The sequence below is a fragment of the Nelumbo lutea genome, chromosome 1, assembly GCF_056320005.1.
Source record: "Nelumbo lutea isolate HS-2025 chromosome 1, American lotus-T2T, whole genome shotgun sequence".
Taxonomy (NCBI): domain Eukaryota; kingdom Viridiplantae; phylum Streptophyta; class Magnoliopsida; order Proteales; family Nelumbonaceae; genus Nelumbo; species Nelumbo lutea.
In genome coordinates, this window is record NC_142684.1 from 15,901,230 (window position 1) to 15,915,735 (window position 14,506).

Below are 14,506 nucleotides of genomic sequence, written 5' to 3' on the forward strand. Positions count from 1 at the left end.
CCAAAGTTCAATGGAAGAGTTTTCAATTGCTTTTACCTTTCCCCCACAAGATTTAGCCTCTATCACATAGAGAGAACTGCACTTGTTTCCCCGAGCTACCACCAAAGACCCTTTAGTGAGTTTCCATTTTCCTTCACCAAAGTAGTTATGATAGCTGTCATCATCAAGCATCCCAGTGGAAATCAAATTAAGGCGAATCTCAAGAACATGCCTCACATTCTTCAAGAGCAATTTGCATGCAGTATTTGTGTTCAGGCATACATCTCCTATATAGACAATTTTGCACTCTTCATCATTCCCCATCTTCACATGACCAAATTGACCACTAGAATATGAAGAGAAAAACATCATGATGAGAAGTGACATTATATGAAGCACTGGGGTCTACAACCCATTGTGAATCATAACATGTGAGATTGACACTGCCACCATCGCATATAATACAAACATCATCACTAACTGCAGCTACTATAGTATTGGCTTCTTCTTTCTTTTCTTTGCCCTTTTCTTTGCTTTGCCCCCTCTTAAGTACTCTACATTGGAACTTCTTGTGTTCTGGCCTATCACAGTGATAACACTTAATTTCTTTCCTTGACTTGGATCTTCCTCGAAACCTGTCATTGCTATCACGATTCTTTGGAGTTCTACTTTTGCTTCTCCCTTGCCTTTCAGTAACCAGAACTTGACTCTGCGTTGTTAACCCTTGATCATTTCTTCTATTCTCCTCATTCAACATGCTCTCCTTCACCATTTTCAAAGTGGGTACTCCATTTGGAGAAGAGTTTACAAGAGAAACCGCAAGAGTATCCCAACTGTCAGGCAAAGAGCTAATCAAACACATAGCATGAATCTCTTCATCTAACTTTACCTCCATAGCAACCAACTGGTTCAATATCCCTTGAAAGACATTCAAGTGCTAAGAAACAGAAGTTCCATCATGATATCTCAAACACATAAGCTTCTTGAAAAGAAAAACTTTATTCTGATAATTTCTTTTCTCATATAACTCCTGCAGAATAGTTCACACCTTATGGGCATTAGTCTCATTGGCAACATGCTGATACACAGAATTATCCACCCATTACCTGATCTTTCCAACTGTCTTTCTATTTAGTTTTTCCCAGTCTTTACCAGACATACCCTCTGGCTTGCCTTCATCACCTAATGTGGTGTCTTCATAGTCATAACAACAGAGCATATCCATCATTCTAGACTTCCATATTGAATAGTTTGAATCAATGAGCCTAATCATAGTGCCATTGTTGTTACTGGTCGAGTCCTCAATTTAATTATCTGAACGAAACAAAATAATTTTGTTTTCCTCTTTGTGCAATTAAATGGGCATGCAAGCCAAACAATATCAACCAAGTAGAAAAATTATATGCAATAATAAGAACACAATCCACAAATAGAAGACACAAGATTTTAATGTGGAAAGCCCTCCAAAACGAAGGGAAAAACCATGGGCAACTAGCCACTTAAAAGCTTCTACTAATAAATCAATGAGATACAACAAAGTTCTTTTCTAACAGTAAATCTAGAGGCTATCAGCATCAACTACTCACCCAAAGGTAGATTTCATCACATATCACCAAATAACTCAGAGACAAAAATAAATTTCTCCAAAATGATAATAGAGAAGAGGAATAGCAAATCAAACCAGTAGATATGCAATTGAGGCGCCATCGACTGCATACTAAAATCCCAAGATGATCGGAGAAAGGATCACCATGCAGTTTTGTGTTCTTCACTCATGAAAAACCCAAAAAACCTCTCTTCTCATTTCCTCTCTCACTCTCCTTTTCTCTCTCTCTCTCTCTCTCTCTCTCTCTCTCTCTTCTGTTTTCGGTGGAAAACTTCACCGAACTACTCGAATTCACCCCACTTACCGAACAAAGTTTTATTTTCTCATAGTTGTTTTTGCTACACTTGAGGCTGTTTTTTATGAGCCTCTTCGACTTCTACCCCTTTTTTTTATTATTATTTTAGTGGTCCCTTCACGTGAGAAGGGAGCCCAACCAACACCCTTGATATCAATCATGCTATCCTGAAATTCAGCAAAGGAGACAAAAGGCTTTATCAATGACTTTAGTATGGGGTATCGAAATATTTTTTAAAAAACACTCATATTTCTACTTTTCGAGAGTTGCCATAATAGGAAGAACCTTTCCTCCTCATTAGGTAAGCTCTTAAAAGGGTGCAACCACCAATCTCTGAAGGACATTTTCTTGCTCGTCCAAACCTTAAATAGTGGGATAAATAATCGACCAATAGCTCTTAGCAAATGAGCAACCTCTGAAAATATGATTCACAACCTCATACAATGAGTTCAATTAACATTAATTTTAAAACTTCCATTCGGTGGTCTGATCCATTTTAGTGGGTTGAAGGATTTCCATCTCCTGTGCCTGAACCAATCAATTGATTATCAGCATTGGATTGATAATCTTCAACCAAAACTGACGATTGAATCCATATTTTTCTTGGGTGAGGATTAGTGTTTTCAAAGATTAGGATGTAGGTAGGGCCTGTTTGGTGAGTCATTTCAGATGACCTTTTGAGCATTTCAAAGACTATAAGACGAAAAAGTTTTTTTTTTTTTTTTTTTCGTTTTGACACCAATAGACAAGAAGACAGAAAAGCTTGCATCCCAGAAAGCTCTTAGAAGCCCAAAATGGCCAAAAATTAGGAAGAAACTTTCCGTGTATTTCCGCATCAAAAAATTTTTCTTTTAATAACTCAATAGACTATAATAAACAATGATACTTACCAAACAATCTTAATCTTTATAAATAAGACCCCAAAAGGCCAAAAGCTTAATATTCCTAAAAAAATTTCCCAAAAACACCCTAGCCTTCCAAATCAGTCAAAGAATTGTCAAAATTTCTCCAAAGACTATCCTTGTGACCATCTATCATCTGGTCAAACCAAGAGCTAAAGCCACTTAATGAAAGAATAGCACATCACACTTACTAAGAAATAGACGTTCTACAGTTTCTACATCCGTTTTACACAGAGAACATTAAGGCTCAATGTTTGGACACTCTGTGATTCTAAAACAGCTCGAGGTAGTAGAACCCCTGACAAATAGCGTCAATCATACACTATTAGCCTTCTGTAATTTCTATATAAATAGAATGAATTGAAAATTTCCCTGAATTGATTTTGGTCTACACTATTCTATCTTTATTGTTTAAATGATGGATGTTCAAGGGTATCCTTTTAATAATTGCTACACAACTACAATTGCATCAGTTTTGGATCAACATTTGAGCAATTGGATCAATCCACTCTAAGAATTTTAAATCATCAAGGCAACTCATACTAGCTAAGTATAAGTGAGAAAGTTGGGAGGGATCCATAGGTCCTTCCAAACATTAATGTCACATCTATTTCTACCAACCCAACATACTACCAATTGGAGATATTTGGGAACGGTAGTGCAAGACAAGCATACTTACAATCCAAGAAATTCATTTCAAACATACTTTTTCTTCAAAATTTGAGCCCAAAGGTAATAAGCTGCCAAAGCAGAGTTGGAATCTCTTACCAATTTCATCTAACACCACACATCTTACCATAAAACTGGGACTCATGAGACCTACCATGAATGAAATGTGTGGTGCTAAATCATGTTGATAGAGTATTGACACACATTTTGTTGGTAGGAGATCCGGACTAACGAAAGCAAATGCCAAACTACTTTAGAAAGTCGTGCCATGTTATTACTCTTGTTGTTCATTATTTAAGACCACCTCTATCCTTTGGCAATGCAAAGCTAGATCTAGATCATGCCATATAGCTGCATTTACTGCTGCTGATTGCTGACATGGCAGCAGTCGCAACCCCCAACTTTACTTCACCTATAGCCATCATTGCATCCACCACTTTTGCGAATGCAGCTATCCCTCCAACTAGAATAGCCTTCAAGTGGAAATCCAATCTACTTCACCACTTCTTCCGGGTAGAGGGATAGTTGCATTTGCAAAAGTGGCCAGTGCAATGAAATTCATGATTTCTAAGGTTGCAAAAGTGGCCGGAAAAACCTTAAGCTATCCCTCCATCTTCAGCCTTCACCTCTTCTTCTTACTTTGACAAACTTGCTCTCGTGGATGTCGATTCCGGCAAGGCCTTAACCTTCAGTCAATTGAAATCCACGATTGGTAAGGCGACATCGTTCTCATATTAGCCCCTAATTCGATTCGATTCCCCATTTGTCTTTTAGGGGTTGTTGCTATTGGAGCTATTGCTATCATTATGAATCCTCTTTACACCACGGTAGAGATCGCCAAGCAGGTGAATGATTCTAGCCCGAAGCTCGTAACCACTATTCCTCCATTATGGGACAAGGTGAAGGATTTCGGGTTACCAGATCTCTTTCTGGGGCCTCTGAGTGCTTCATCGATAGTCTCCCGTGCCAGAACTGCTTCCTTCTCCGACTTGGTTAACATGGCGGGAGGGTCAGTATCCAATTTCCCTGTAGCTTCTGTGAAACAAGGCAATGCCGCGGCTCTTAGGTACGAGTAAGGGTGTAATTCTGACTCATCAGAATTTCATCTCAGCCATTATCATGGCATCTTCCAACCAGGACGTCGACAGAGAGATGCACAATGTTTTCCTTTGTTTCACATATCATGGCATCTTCCAACCTTGGTAGTTGCTGATCACATATTGTCAGTTGTGATCAGCAGATTTGGATTCATTGTTAGTTGCTACATCACTGTTGACATACTTGCTGGGAAAGCATATCCTACCCGTATCCGTGAAGTAAGAAGACTTTTTCTTAGATAAGGGTAAAGTGAGTTTTAATCCTCTATTCGATAATCCCCCCTATAACCGCACAAGACCTCTCTTGTTGATTTTATTTTTTAGGCTGTGTTTTCGTTGTAATGCAAATGTAAATATGTATATTGTATATTTATTCTCTTTTAGGTTCATAAATGTAAACATGGTTCATATTTTAAATCATTTTTATATTCATCTTATTTATTTGAAATCAGTGTAAAGTGTGAATCCCATTATTAAATGTTCTAATTATCTTATATTCTAATGTTTTTAACTTTGGTTACAAGTTAATTATTGAAAGAATACAAAATTATATCCAAAAAGTAAATATAATAAGATTCTTTTTTCAGAATGCAAACTGTCATAAAATATATTTTTATATATCAAATAAATACTCACAAACATCAACCAGAGTATATAAATACCCCGATTCAATATTTGTATCGCAAATAAACAAATCCCTTGGGATGACAAGTTTAACTGACGAAAGATGGACCAGTTTTGGGCTGAGCCTGTATAAAAATCAGAATCAATTTGGATGGATCGCAGATTAATAAAACATATTAAATTGGACCAGGCAAGATTTAATGGTCCAAAATATTTATAGGATTGAACCGATATTCAGACTATTGATATAAGATAAGAATACGTGCCAACACCCTTTAACTAGTGCATGGAGGATCTGCACGTCAGTACAACTCTGAAAATTCTCCGGAATCCGACGAGACGTTTAGGCTGTGGTCGGTACAACTCTGCACGTCAGCACATCCCTCATAATTCATAAATAATCGTGTCAATAATCTGCACCATACTTTTTATACCCAGAACAAAGCTAAAACCACCTACTGGCACTGATTGTAAGCGACTCTGATCAGCTCTGCTCTCGGACACAGGCATAGAGCCACCCCACCGTTTCAATGGAAGTCTGGTTCGTCGTTCTCGCTTCTCTCTGCATCTGTGCAGCCCTGAAATTCCTCCTTGAACTCCTCTCACTCAGCTCGAATAAGCCCAGAAAGCTCCCGCCAGGCCCCTTCTCTGTGCCCGTAATAAGCAACTTCTTATGGATTCGGAAACCTTCTTCCGAAATCGAATGTATTCTTCGCCATTTACGCACCAAGTACGGCTCTATCATCAGGCTTAACATCGGCTTTCGCCCAGCCATCTTCATCACCACCCACGAACTTGCCCATAAAGCCCTCATCCAGCACGGCACCATCTTTGCTGATCGTCCGCCGGCTCTAGGCCCCAACCGTCTCATCAGCAGCAACCAACATAACATCAGCTCCGCTGCATACGGTCCACTCTGGCGTCTCTTCCGCCGGAATCTCACCTCCGAGATCCTCCACCCTTTAAGAATCAAATCTTACGGCCACGCCCGCAAATGGGTCTTGGACATACTGATCAACAGGCTCAGGGAACAGGCCATATCCGGCGAACCAATTTGTGCGGTAGATCACTTCCAATTCGCGATGTTCTGCTTATTAGTACTTATGTGTTTCGGAGAGAAACTCGATGAAAAGGTTATCAGAGACGTCGAGACTGTTCAGCGGAAGCTCTTGACCAGTTTCAACGGTCTTAACATACTTGTTTTTCTGCCCAAATTGGGAAAGATCATATTTCGAAAGAAGTGGAACGAGTTCTATGAGATGCGACGTAATCAGGAAAGTGTTTTGTTTCCTCTTATACGAGCCCGACAAGAACAAGAGAAGAAGCAAAGCGAGGAAGGGAAGAGTACTGAGATGGTCGTCTGCTACGTCGATACGTTACTCAATCTTCGACTACCTGATGGACGGAAGCTCACGGAGGAGGAGATTATGAGTCTGTGCTCGGAGTTTCTCGACGCAGGCACTGACACAACATCCACCGCGTTACAGTGGATCATGGCGAACTTGGTGAAGCATCCACACATCCAAGAAAAGCTGGTGTCGGAGATTGAAGGGGTGGTGGGGTCCGGAGAAGAAATCAAGGAGGAAGATCTGCAGAAGATGCCATATCTGAAAGCAGTGGTGTTGGAGGGTCTGAGAAGACACCCACCGGGACACTTCGTGCTGCCACACGCAGTAACGGAGGATATCACCCTAGATGGGTATCTTGTGCCAGAGAATGCTACGGTGAATTTCATGGTGGCAGAGATGGGATGGGACCCAAAAGTTTGGGAGGACCCCATGGAGTTCATGCCAGAGAGATTCTTGCCACGTGGCAATGGAGGGGAAGAGTTTGATATAACCGGAACTCGAGAGATTAAGATGATGCCGTTTGGTGCAGGGAGGAGGATATGCCCTGCAGCTGCCATGGCTTTGCTTCACCTGCAGTATTTTGTGGCCAATTTGGTAAGGGAATTTGAATGGACGGTCAGTGATGGAGATGAGGTTGACTTGTCGGAGAAACTAGAGTTCACCGTCGTGATGAAGAATCCTCTAAAGGCCCACATATCACCAAGGAGAGTATAGAGTATATTAATTGTAGTCATATTTGCTATTTTTAGGTATTAATTTTAAGGGAAAGTTTCCGAATGGTACATGTACTTTAGGGATTTAGGCCCACTGCCAATTTAGTATCCCAATTTTAAAATGCAAATATTTAGGCCATATTTTATTAGTTACCCATAGTCTCATTCTTTTAATTCTTTGAGGTTCTGAAAAAATAAATGGGCAAGAATGAATGAGATACAGGTGTTTGGATATTCATTTCTTGGGCGGAATGCATTCTTCCCGTAAGAAATTTGGGAATGAACAAGAATGAATGAAATATAGGTGTTTGGATGTTCATTTCTTGCTGCAGAATTAATTTCCCCAGAATGAAATTTGGGTCTCAGCAAACCCATCCTACTAATTTTTTATTTTTTTTTAATTCGAACTCGAGTCCTCTCGACTTGAACTCACTGAACCCTCGTCCCTCTAAGGTAAACCCTCGTCCCTCTCAAGGTAAAACTAATCGACTCTTTCTCTATCTGTACAAGGTAACGGCGAGCTCGACCAAGGTAAACTCTCTCTCTCTCTCTCTCTCTCTCTCTTCGTCTTCTTTTTTCTTTCTCGTCTTCTTCTTCTTCATCTCCTTCTCAAGCTGCGCACGTACAGAAGATGTATATATCCTCCTCCTCCTCCTCCTCCTCCTTCTTCTTCTTCTTCTTCTTCTTCTTCTTCTTCTTACTCTGTTTTTCCCCTTTTAGGTTGACCACCAATATCATCCTTGTTACCATCAAAACGAAGCAGCATCGATTAAGGTATTTGAAGTTTTGAACAATTTTTTTCTCTTCATTATTTTCTTATTGGTATTTCTGGTATTTGTGTGTTTGAATTATTATGAAATTTATACATTTTTTAAGTATAAATTGTTGCTGTTCTTTTTCTTATTGCTTTGCTGTTTTCTTTTTTTTTTTTAAGTATAAATTATCGAATTATTTTCCTTATTGCTTTGTTGTTATCGAAGTATAAATCCGACAGTCCGATTGAGGCATTTGATAAAGGCACCCAGATGGTGGGTAGCATTTGAATTGAGGCCTCTGTTAAGCTTCGCCAACTGAAGGGAGAGACCCTACATGCTATCCTGCTTGGCTCTGTTTGAGGATTAGAATTTGGGTTTTATCCATGCATCCATGGCTTAGTTAGTATGTAGGGGGCCACCCAATTGATATCTTAGTTGTATGACTGTCAAAGTGTAGTTTATTTAATTATAAATACATATTTTGTGGATAATGAAGACAGTGAATGAGAAGCAGTGAGAAGGTTCCAGGTAGTTGTGTTCGTTTTTTCTTGTGTAGTGTAGGATGGATATGGAATTTATGGATCATGGATCACGACAATTCCGTGAAGCAGAGGATCACTGAACCAGGGCCGAGCAGTCCCCACTCAAACCCTAAACCTAATACTTTGAACCCTCGTTTGACAAATAACAGAAAGCTAGGCTAACCTTGCTGCACCATTAGCATGGGAACAACAGCCCTAGTCACCAAGGGAAAGAGATAGCCATAAGGAAATAAAGCTAAAAGATTGCTAGTCTGCATCGAAGCTTATATAATAAAATTCTTGTTTGGAAAAAGAGAATGATCTCACCTTAATTAAATCTCATCACTCATCACTGTAATCAGTATGGAACCAGTATGTTTCTTATGAGCCAAGAATATAATACAAATTAATTGTACATAGGATGACCTTGCATAACCTGATGTAATACAGATTATATTTCTATTTTTTCCAAAAAAGCTTCAACCTATAAGATTATAAAGGATTATTAGATATTTATAGGCAAATTTTTAGTATTTGACTCCATCTTCAGCAGTAATACCAAAGACATCCTTCCAGCCCCCAACAGGTGTAGAAATTAGTAGGGTGGGATAGGGGCATAAGTCCTAACCCACCCAGGCTCTGCCTATGTAATATTTACCATAGGCCTAAACCTGTAAATGCCCAAAGGAAGCCAAGTGACTGCAGAACAGCTCTTTATTGGACCACCTGATTGTGTTAACTATTTTTTTTTTTGACTAAAAGATGTCCTTTTTACCTAAATGCCAGACTAACTTGGATTCCTAGGGATCTAAATCACATAGCAGATGGTTTAGCCAAATCGGGTGTATTTCTGGAAGAACTTTATAGTGATGGAATCCCTCCTCTGTAAGCTTTGGGGTTCTACCCCTGCCATTCTTGCTTAAATGAAATTTGGGGATACCTGTACTGTTTAATAAGTTTTACACTTTCAATCCTTGCAATGCTGCTGATACCTCCCTTATTGAGTCATGTGCTTGTGGCCAGCTGGTCCTGAAAATAACACTACTATGATGCCAAGTACATCTCTAAACAGTCCACCTATTCCTGAAGGGATTACCAATACAGCGACCATCAAACTTGAGCTTTATAATATGATCCCTACTAGGATTACATTGGACTCAATGCCAGATTTCTTGCTGTTGAGAGGCCAGTCACCTGTTACCAAGTATAGTAATATATTTTGGAGTTGCTGTTGCCATTCCCCTTTTGTTGGCTTGTGTGAGAAAACAGGTTTGAGTCTGACAGCGGCCATTTTGTGCAAAAAATGCCAAAGGTTAGGACTGAATCCAGTCTTCCCCTCCCAAGACCCAAGATAGTTGGACCAACACTGGGTAATGACCTTTTTATTCTAAATATCATCCATGTAACCTACAATACAGTAAATTATCTATTGAAATATTAAATTCAAGGTAAATGTATCATAACATAACAGTCTTCCCCAAGAGGGATATTCTCCTTTACATTTCAAAATTAATTGGAACTTAAGAATATATACTGCACCAAGAGAGATATTCTAGTTATAAAAGAACTATACAGTTTAACTTTTTGGCCATATTAGTGTCTTACCTCAGACCAGCTACAGAAGTCCAAGCCATTACAGGTTTGTTCCCCTTTAGTTGGATTTGACTATCTGAACTGCAGTAATGAGAAGGCATTAACTTCTGAAAACTTTGAAAACCATGGTTCTATGAAGCATTACAAGTGTTCAGACTTCGTTGATGTTAAGACTGCAAAGGATACGAATTTGAATATGGTGCTTCCAAATGCCTTTAAAGATGCAGTGGTTCCCCAGCGAGAGGAAAACCTACTTGCAATGACATGACCCCCAAAGCAAGGGGAAATTCAGGGAGAATGGGATTAGATTTCTTACAAGTCAATCATCAACACTTTTCTGACAAAGTTGAAGCTGGAAATGGTCCCGGTTTGCATTATGTACATGATACCGAGCCTAAGAGTGTTAAGGTGGCTGACAGACTCGGTGATAAAAAGATCCTTGGTGTTCCCATTTTTGAAAAGCCATGTGCTTCCAACAACCATTCTTCTTTTCAGTTGTCCCCTGCCAAGATTAACCATTACCCATCTAATCTGTTCAAATTCATTTTAATTTTGATTGGTTTCAACCCAAACCTTGATCTGTCCAAATTGATTTTGGACTGGACGGGGTCTAATCCAAAACCGGTCCATTGACACCCTTACATATAAGAATACTCTTTCCGGGGGCTAACTTCTCTAATACTGACGAATCAGGAACCATGAACTCGAACCAAGCAAACCATTGAATGGACAAGTACAGGTACTACTAAGTACCCTAGGTTCCCCTGATCTCAAACGAAGCATGGGCCAGGTGTCTCTTTGATAATTCCAAAGGTTGGGGCTAGGCTTACATAGAGTTGGTTGAAGATGGGCCCAAAATGGGAAAGTACTGTCCTATAGCATGCGTTGTCAAAAAAGTTTTGGCCCACAAAATTCTCAGGCTTGTCTTGATTTCTGTTAATAAATTTTCTTTTGGCCCACTAAACTCCAAAGTTTGTCTTCGTATCTCATAATATATTTGTTATCAAAAGCTGTATTGTCTTGATCTAAAATACACGATACCAAACCATGAGCATCAAAGGAGAGTTTCTCATGGCGATTGAATCCATATTGTTATCAAAAGCTGTATTTCTGTTAATAAATATTGAATAGACAGGTCTGCTTCGTCTACTGAAATGCTGTGTGATGCAATCCCAAAGGAGAGTTTCTCATGGTGATTGAATCCATATTGGCCCATAAAACCGAAGTTTTGCATCTCGAATTAATCAATAACTATAATATGAAATGGCTTTTCCGTTTTTTTTTTTTTTAATTTTGCATACAACTTACGTGGAAAGAAACTTTATTATTCTAGTTTATCAGAATAAGAATTGTAATGTTATGTAAAATTATCACAGAAATAAATGTTTTTTTGTGTTATTTTCTCAAGTACTTTTCACTTGTGTATTTCCAGCTATTTTTGTTTTCTATCTGCTTTTGAAATTTAACATAATCCACCATGGCAGCATGACCGATTTACTAATTTGTTTTCTAAATACAGAAGACTTTAGTTGTTTACAGTGCAATTTAATCTGCACCAGTACAAATGCATGAGAGTGCAAATAAGGAAAACACAAATTCTGATCCATTTTTGCCTCAATTTTCACTTTGTTTTGTTTTAGGTTTTATTTTACTTCATTTGTGCTGCAAGTGAACAAGATAAGATGAAAGTTAAAAGAATAATAAATCAAAATTTGCACCCCCTTTCTTTTGCTCTAATGCAAATAAAATTGCACTACTACAGGCAAACTAGACCAAAAGGAAACATTGCTAAAACAAACAAAGAACCTGATAATACGTAACCTCTATAGAGAACATTGATGTGGGCCCCACAGCTGTGGTCCCACTCTGTCCGTAGGGTAGAATGTATCTAGTCACATCTGTGGTTATTTTGCTATTCTGTTATTTCTAGTTTCAGTTTTATATTGTTTGTTATTTGTTAGTAGTTATGATGTAAACATCAAGAGCAGATATGTCATTTCATGTAACTAGCATAACCTATATATATTAACTTAAAGTGGCAGCGGCATTTTATTGACATTCTGTTCTCCTCAAAATTTGTGTTCTATTGCTCTTTCACCACTCTTTCTTCTACTTCTTAGGATTTGCTTCTCAATAAGAGGGTAGTACATTTTCCTCTCTCCCTCCCTCCCTCCCTCCCCCCATGTCCAAATATTGCTTGGTAGGGTTTAGTGGGTACATATGCAAGCCATGTGAGGTTTAGAATTCTATGAATCTATGCTTCTCATTCACTATTTGTGGCTTCTGAATTTTCTAATATCTTAATATCTTACCAAGTTGTATGAATTTCTTGGATCATTCATATAAGAAAATTGAAATGTTAAGTTTCTTTCATTTTTTTGTTTTAAATAAATAGCTTTGGCCCCCCAAGTCCAAATAAATAGCTTTCAATTCATATAAGAAAATCTTAATATCTCTGAGCATTGTTTCCTTCTAGTTTGACCAATAGAGCAGACCGACGTCTGAGCTGCCCTCCAATTAAGAGCATCCAAATCATGCACCATCAAGTAGTTATTGATATTTTCAGTAGTTTTGGTTTATTTATTAATATTTAATGATATTATCAAACACTAATTAAAAAGTTTTAGTAATTTTTAGTGGAAAATTAAATTCAATAAATTTAAATGTGTTTTTATATTCTCAATAATGTTGATATTTACTATAATTTTTTGAGCAATAATTAATTTTATTAATTTAGTGAAAGTTAAATTATAAAACTTCTAACTTTGCAAATAAATAATTGGAAACTTTTAATAATTTCCATAAGTATTGGATACTACACCTATAATTACCATAATTAATGGAACTATATTTATGGGTTTGGAGGTGTTATGGGTTTAGGGGATGACCCTAATGGTAGGAATGGCAATGGGTGAGTTTGGGGTGGGGATCATACTCCCCATCCCGACCTCAAGTTTTAGGTTAATCCCAATAAAAAAATTTAGCTTGCATCCTTAGTCCTTAACAGAGAAGGCTTCTCCATCAAGGACTTGAATCCCTGAATTTTTAAATTAAAAGTTTGTAAATAATATTTCAAATATATATTGATATATATAATATAAATAATATTATAAATAACATAAATTATGTTATATATTTAATAAAATTTTAAATTAAAAGTTTGTAAATAATATTTCAAATATATATTGATATATATAATATAAATAATATTATAAATATCATAAATTATATTATATATTTAATATAATATATATACACATGTATTTAATATATAATTGGGGTTAGGGCTGGCTGTGGACTTCACTCCCCATCCCTGATCAGGTATTCCTATTAATCCCATCCCCACCCTATCCTCTCTAAGACAATCTCCATGCCAACCCCACCTGATCGGTGAGGCTGGGTATTTGGTGGGGATGGTGAAAATTGCCATACTGCTAAGTCCAGCCTCCGTACTCTCCTCTTACAATTCTAAGGAGTATAAACAAATTCTTATTTAAAAATTCAAGACATGCTTAGTAATTTTCCATTGTGAAACAAGTTGAGAATTGGTGTTAGTATAAGAAAACTATTTTCCAAGATATAGGTGCAGGATCCTTTCTTATTGTTATTTTTCTTGAAGTTCCCATCCTTTTCTCTATTTGTAATGCATGACTAGTCTTCTTCAATTCATTTTCCACAAAATTAACCTTAGAATTTAGCATACCAGATAGGGTCTTATCCATATTGTCTTTAATTCGAGATTTCTTCAATACAAAGGTGGTGTTGAATTTGCTCCAATTTAAGTTATGCCTTGTGTTGAAACTTCTTCCTATAGTCCTTTCATGAGGGTGAAAGTTTGACAATTATTGCTCCCACTTAGAAAGATTTAGGAAGGATGATGTCATGGGATTGAATTCTATTGACTATCACATGTAATTTGTTAACTTGCTCTAGTATGGGCTTCTGGACATTTAAAGTGAAACCAAAGTCTTCTACGATAATATAAAATATATATGAAAAAAATATATAATATATAATAATATAAATATATATACCAGCTGGTTTGATTAACCACCCGTTTTTTATATTAGTTAATTAAAACCAATCCGATACCTTGGGCTTTTCAAAAGTACCAAACCGACTGACTGATGTTTTCACTTGTTTGGTGGTCATTTGCTTTGGTTTTAATTGTTTTAGGTGTTTATGAAAATCTTTTGTTGTTATTTGGTCTTTTATGAGCAGAATCGGATGGATGAGATGAGAGTACACATTACACAAGCAATTGTTATGGAGGCGTTTTCTTATTTGGGGTAAAGATAGTGGTGAAACTAATGGGTTGCAAATGGCCCATTCGTTAAGCAGTTTATTATTTTGTTTGATTGAATTATGGGTGGAGTTTCAATAAAGGGTTAATTTATATTTCA

At 37.5% G+C, this 14,506-nt stretch overlaps 1 pseudogene across 1 annotated transcript; it reads left to right on the forward strand.

Moving 5' to 3' along the window:
* The first annotated feature begins 4,861 nt into the window (after positions 1 to 4,861).
* On the forward strand, positions 4,862 to 14,506 carry LOC148873681 (cytochrome P450 89A2 pseudogene; annotated as a pseudogene). The gene is made up of 3 exons (XR_016105551.1): positions 4,862 to 7,765; positions 7,955 to 8,008; positions 14,325 to 14,506. The product of XR_016105551.1 is annotated as a cytochrome P450 89A2 pseudogene (transcript).